Genomic DNA, 7,080 nt, shown 5'->3' on the forward strand with positions numbered 1-7,080 from the left:
CAGAACCGCTGTAGAAAAGAAATCAATCCCTCTTTCTTACTGCAAGGTTTTTTTGAATAATATGATGAAAACTAATGGCTCTGCCTTCAAGTTCTGGGAGAGAATATCCTTGCCTCCCTGGAAAGAAGTACTTAACCTACGATGAGCACTAATACAACCTCATAGCAGAAACGTGGACACGAAGCACTGTTTCACCCAGTCATCCAAAAATAACCATTCTTCTAGACTTCCCATTTTCTGAAAAAAGAAGCCAGGCAGATCTGTTTGGAGAACAGAGTTGCTGCTGTATCTCCAGATCCACAGAAGGTTTCAAGGTCACCATCGAGGAAGGGTGGTCTTGTTTATGGTGTTACACAAAGACGTAAGCTGTGCATGGTCCAGTACAGAAGTTATTTTATGCAAACTGAAGAAAGCTGATCTTTAAGGATATTTTATTAAATGTGTTCTTTGTATATATTATACATGAACATATAAATAAAAAACCCGAAAAAATTCACGTGACCGATGAAAGTCTCCTGTTTGGGGCAGCAATGCATACTGGATAGAAGGGATAAGGTAAGAAGTTATATGGATTTGTAACTGGCAGCTGGTAAAATCTAGAAACAGTCTACTAGCCTACATACTGTCAGATTCCTGAACTTATGAGTTCCAGCTCAGAAAGCTCCTAAATATTGATTTTTATTACATTATCCTTTTCTCCTCACTGTTGCATGGGCAAACCAGAAATAGTCCATTGCTCCTGCTGCTGCTTCTGAAAAAGTGACAGCATGAGAACACATACGTGGCAAGTACCTCTTTAATAAAAAGAAGGGGAAAAAAAAAGAAAAGAGGGGGGAAAGAGGAAAAAAGCTTTTTATTCAAAGTTGTAACAATTCAATCAGAAGTGCTGTATGTGCAAAATGTGTGCAAATGCGGAGAGAACTTCTATCACTAGTATCTTATCTTTGGAAGAGAATGGACTGTCTGTCCCAAAGACTGTTAATGTGGTTGGCATTAAAGGTCATTGTTGGGGGGGAGGGTGTGGCTTTTGTTTTGTTGTTTTATTATTTTTAAGACATGGTCAATAAATTTCTTACACTACAGTATTTACCCTTTCAAAGCTCTCTATTGCATCTTCGACTTCAGGAGTTTCAGAAACTTACTGCAACGCCTCCTACACACCCTTTACCCCCAAGCAGTTACTTTTAAATCTGTAACAAAAATCTAAAATACAACTTCAAAAAAGAACCAGCAAGCCTCCTACACATGGGCAGCATTTTCTAGATTCTGAACTATGCAAATCAGACTACCAGAATCGCTATTCTGGCTTGCTTTCTGGCTGCCTTTGTTTTACAATTATTCTTAAAATTACAAATATTCTTAAAATATACTTAAAATTATTCATTTGTACTGGTAACAACTGCCAAGACCAACAACCAGAGTTCTTTTACCATGTCCATACAAACCCAAATCTCTCTGGCAAAGAACCACCTCAAATGCAGCTCGGCAAGACATTCGGAGGACCTGTTCCCATGCTTAGTTGAGATGCATGACAAAACATTGCAAAAATGGATGACTAAAAAAAAAAAAATTCGCACGCAGAAGCTAAAGGCAGATAAAACCCCAGGTACATAGCTCAGAAACAGAGCTGATAAGGATGTTATTCTTTTTTGTAACAAGGAAGTATAGTATGAATTATCTAATTAGCATTGTAACAAGTTTTAACTGTGAAACAAAAGCTATCTCTTTTGTACATGTTACAGCCATTAGTCAGCACTCCCTCACAAACACCTATATACCCTGGGACTGAAGAGGGTTTTGCTGAGGGATAATCGTGTGGATTCTCAAAGATCTTAACTGGAAAGACCAGAAAAAGGATTGGACAATTACCAGAAGTATTTATGACCAGAAACTGGCTCTGGCCTCTATAAACTATTTTAACACTGCGCTGCCTATCCCACACTCTTCACTTTTAGGACATGTAATGCTTAATTGCTGCTTGTCACCTGAAGTCTTGGAGTAACTTTTGCACATGGATCATTCTAAGCATAAAGAAAAATGCAGATTAACAAAGCTGCATTAAGTTATCTGAAGAAACCAGCCACAAAATACAGAAGAGATGATGTAATTTCCCCCAAAACCATGGATCCAATTCTCTGTAAGCAGGTTCCGTAGGAACTAGCAGGGGAAAAAGCGAGAGAGTCAAACTTGACAACCGTTAAAGCAGAACTACTTACATTCTGCAACGCAAGTTCAGTTCTACACCAGCAAATAAACTAAGTGATAGCACATAGAGAGACAGCTAAGACATTTCAGTGTTGCTTATCATTTTTTTCCCTTTGTCTTTTAATAAGACTAGCATTTTTGAAGTTGTGTATTTATCGGAATGCTACATGTATTTTTTTCTCAACCGATTTGTTAAACTCAGCCAGCCAGAAATACACATATTCAAATCCCTATCTTACTCCAAGGTTTTCCTGTAACTAAATTAATTACCTTTAATTAATTTCACCACATGGAAGGGACCCACGCTGGAGCAGTGTGTAAAGAACTGCAGCCCTTGAGAAAGGCTCACACTGGAGAAGTTCTGGAGCGTCTCCCGTGGGAGGGACTGACCCCAGCCCTATTCCCTGTCCCCCTGCACCACTCGGTGGGGAGGAGATAGAGAAATCAGGAATTAAGTTAAGCCTGCGAAAAAGTGAGGGGTGAGGGGAAGGTGGGTTTTCTGATTTGAACTCTAATAAATTACACTAATTTCCCCAAGTTGATTCTGGTTTGCCCATGAGGGTAACTGCTGAGTGATCCCCCTGCCCTTATCTCGACCCAGAAGCCTTTCATTATATTTCTTCTCCCCTGTCCCATTGAGGAGGGGAGTCACAGAGCAGCTCTGGTGGGCATCCAGCCAGGGCCAAAACACCACAACAGCCTATAGTAAAATTACTGTTTAGTTATGTTCAGCTTTCACATGGAAGAATATGCACATATAAGCTTTACCTGTACATGAACAGGAAGAACCATAACACAGGATTTAAGCCCTCACCAAATCATTTTCCCATCTGCAGGACTGTTGGGATCTGTTAACCCAAGAGGAAGAGCCACCACAGTAAGATTTTGATACATCATTACATAGTAATATGTGTTTTGGCAAGCATATCAAGAGGATATTTGAAGATTACCTAGTTTTCCTTCTGACCCTACCCCAGCAACCTGCAACAGGCCATTTACCCTATCACAAAGTATACAAAGGAAGGAAAAGAAGTCCACTTCATCAGTATAGCAACCCAATAAAAAGGCAGGCCAGAAATCCTGTGTGCAGTTTGAATAATGGGCTCACCCTGCACTGCTCAAAGCAGTTACATTAACCAGGGCTATACCATATTTCCCTCTTGTGTTTAAAGGGAAACTGCCTCTTCACTTCCCAGCTTTAATTGTTTTCATTCACATTAACATTTTTTGCTTGCTTACAACATTCTGAAAGCAATACACTATACGGCTTACTGGGGGAAAAAAAAAGTTAGTTGTTTGTTCCTAATATCAGTCACTCAGCTTTTAAGATTTATTCTTATCTAGGCACTTTTCATCCAAGGAACTCAAATGACTACTGAATGTTGCAAGCAAATCACTATCATTTATGAGTGACAGAGTGACGGGATAAAAGTTAAAGGACCTGACTGGAGACGCAGATCACCACAATGCAGGAGAAGCACGAAGATAAGGACAAATCAGGATTCCCAGACCTCTCATACACCCTGCAAGGCAAGTATTCTGATCATCACAGGCAAGTATTCTGATCATCACCTTTGTTCCCATTTCACCTTCCAAACTTCCTTTTTTTTTTTTTTCCTGTTCCAGTCATAGTTTTGGGCTTTATTCTTGGCAAAGTTGCTCTCCTGCTAGTCCTGACTGTACTGTTGCCAAGTGTTCTTCCTTCCTAAAGTGCAGGACTTTGCTGCATTTCATAAGACTCCTATTAGCCCGCTCCTGCAGCCTGTTTATGTCCCCCTGGATAACAGCCTAGCCCTCAAGCATACCAGTTCAGTCTGTTCTGCAGGCAAGAGTGCACTCCGTCACCTCCACGTCACTGTTAAAGACACTAAACAGGCCATAGTATAGAATTCTCCAGTACCTGACTTGTTACTGGCCTCCATGTACAGTATGACCAGATCTTTACCCATCTGACTGTTCACCCACCCAGACCGTAACATCCCAACTTGGATACGAGCACGCTGTGATAGACTGTACTGAAAGCCTTGCTGAAGTCACCACTGACCACTACTGTTCTTCCTTAATTCACACACCCACCATGGAAAGCAATAAGGCTAGCCAGGCATGGCCTTGGCAAATCCATGCCGACTGTTTCCAGTCTCCTTCTTTTTCACGTACCCGAAAACCAGAGGACTCATTCCGTGATTTTTCCAAGGAGTCCAGTGGAGCTGTGCAGCCTATGGTTTCCTAAATCATCTTTTTGAAAGATGGGTGGAATAGTTGCCTCCCACTGCTGTGGACTTTCTGTGCTCTCTATGACCTTTCAACAGTGAGAGAAGAGCCTTGCAAAGGTATCAGGCAGCTTTCTTAGCATCCCCAGACGCAGTCCACCTGGGTCTATGGACTTGTATATGGGTCTAGAACTGCCAGCCGAAGCCCAGCTCGCTTCTCATCCACTGCTGGTGCTCTCCTCCACGAACCCTTCCTGAGTACAGAGACCTGAGAGGCCTTATTAGAGAAGACTGAAACAAGGAAGGCACCGAGCACCTCAGCTTTATCTGCATTACTGCAGTCACGTCACTCAATCACTCACATTACTCAGCAACAGGACCACTTTTTCCCTTGTTCAGTCTTTTACTCCTAACAAAGTCATAAAAGCTCTTCTTGTTGACCTTGATCCCTCGCAACCATCAACTCCAGGTGAGCTTTGGCTTTCCAAACACCATCCCTACAGGCCTGGCCAGTGTGTGGATTCTTCCTTTATAGAAAACACCTGCTTTACCTCCCTTACACTGCACTAGGACTAGGGTGCAGCCATGAGTTCCCTGTAAAGACAAGACAGTCCTGTGATCGATCTGTCTGCTCTCCTGGACTGTTCTTGCATTTAGAAGATGCTGTTCTTAACAAATTGCCAACCTTAATGAACTCCTTTATTCTTCAGAGCTGCCCCCCACGGATTCCATCCCTACCCATTTCCCACATAACCCCAAAGGTCTGCTCTTACTGCCTTCCTCCCTTTCCTCAGGATTGTGAGAAGTATTTCCAGTATTACACAGATCCAAAGCTGCTGCTGCTTATTTCAAGATCCAGTATAGCGCACAATTCAGAACTCATCAGTCAGACAGGAGTTAATGATCTCACAATTCTTGTTGCTAGAGTAACAGCACTACTTTCCTATTTATTTGTATCATCTGTTCCAGGAAAGCCACTGAGGCAGTCTTCTATCTGAAAAAGTTCACAGTACAATGAGCAAACTGTCAAGATTAATTCTGGATGTGTTAGAACTAGTACTAAATTTATTATAGCCCAACATAACTGAATTGGAAACATTTCTCTCCTGCATTTCACCTGTTCACTAGGGAGTGAGGGGAATTATTTGAAAATGGTAATTAGAGAAGCTTGTAGGAGCTTCCAAGACAGAACCAAGGAAAAGTGAGGGTACAGAGATAATACAGGGTTAGACTAACAAAAGTGTTTGTCACATTATTGATTTTACTGAATCATTGCAATAAAAATTAATTGGCAGCTCATTCTAGGATGAAAGCGAGGGATGATAATCCTCCAGAAGACATCAAGAGGGCAGAAACCAGGTAACAAACTTGTTATTCCCCTGCCCCGCTGCTACAGTACATTTACTCTGCCAAATGGAAAGACATTAAAGTCTTTGGAGTCAGCTGCATGTACCTCTATCAATCAGAAATTAAAAACCCAGTTTCACACATATACTTGAGTCACTCAGCTTCTGGGGAAAGTCTGACATTCTTGCTAGGGGAAAGGATCAGTGCTTTTTAATTCAACTAACAGCTCAAAAAGCACAGTCCCTGTGTTAATCATGCAGGTTTTTAAGAAGGTATTAGGAACAGAAAACTATAGCTGTTTTGCAAGAAAATGCAGACAGGGCTTCCTTGAATACAGGTTTTCTTTCATCGAACACAAATTTTTATTCCGAAGAATGTGACCTTCAGCATAACACCATCTGACCACGATGGCTCAAGACCCAGTGTCCCCAAAACTGAAGCAACTTTTTTATTTGGGTATGACATGGGGTGGACCTCGCTCTAGGTAGCTGGCAAAGCACACACCCAGTGTCACAAATTACCAACCACACCATCTGATCAAGGATCACAGCACCGCTTCCTCCAGCTTGACATGCACCCCAACAGCAAAATCCAACACTTAATATTTGACAGACCATCCACCCAGCAAATCCTCACCAAATTACTGCCTTCCAAGATTTTGATGCCTGACATACCGCTAACGATTTAATAAAGATTAATCTTATTTTAGACACAGCAAACGCTCTCTGCTAGTTTAACTAGTTGTAATACAGATCCTGAAACTGGCACAAGCGTTGAGCCTACAGGTTTCAGGAGCAAATCAAGTTACTAGGCTCCCTGTCCTACATATCACTTACTGTCCAGCTGGTTTTCTCACCCTGGCGAGGTGAGACAGGAGAGCTGCTCCCTGTGTGACAGAGCAGCTGGAATGCACAGAGCTCCACCTGGGGACAGACAGTGAGCCAGGGTTAGACACAGAGGGCAGACCAACACGGGTGACATTCCGGTGGGTGTCCGCTGTAGGCAGCCTTACCAGGAGGAAGTACACAAGGCCTTCTTCAGAAAACTGGAAGAAGCCCGACTGAGAAGCCAAGGAGGGGAAGTGCGCTCTGCTGGACCTCAGACTTATAAATGAGAAATAACTGGGCAGGGATATGAAGGTCTAGTGGCAAACTCAGTTTCAGAAACCATGAGATAGCGGAACTTGGGATCCTAAAAGAAAAGAGCAGGATCACAACCCTGCACCTCAGCAGAGCAGCCTTTGGCCTTGTCTGGAGATCTGCTTGGAAGAATCCCATGGCATAAGGTCCTGAAGAGAGGTCCAGGTGAGCTTGTTTAT

The sequence above is a fragment of the Falco peregrinus genome, chromosome 4 (genome assembly GCF_023634155.1).
Source record: "Falco peregrinus isolate bFalPer1 chromosome 4, bFalPer1.pri, whole genome shotgun sequence".
Lineage (NCBI taxonomy): Eukaryota > Metazoa > Chordata > Aves > Falconiformes > Falconidae > Falco > Falco peregrinus.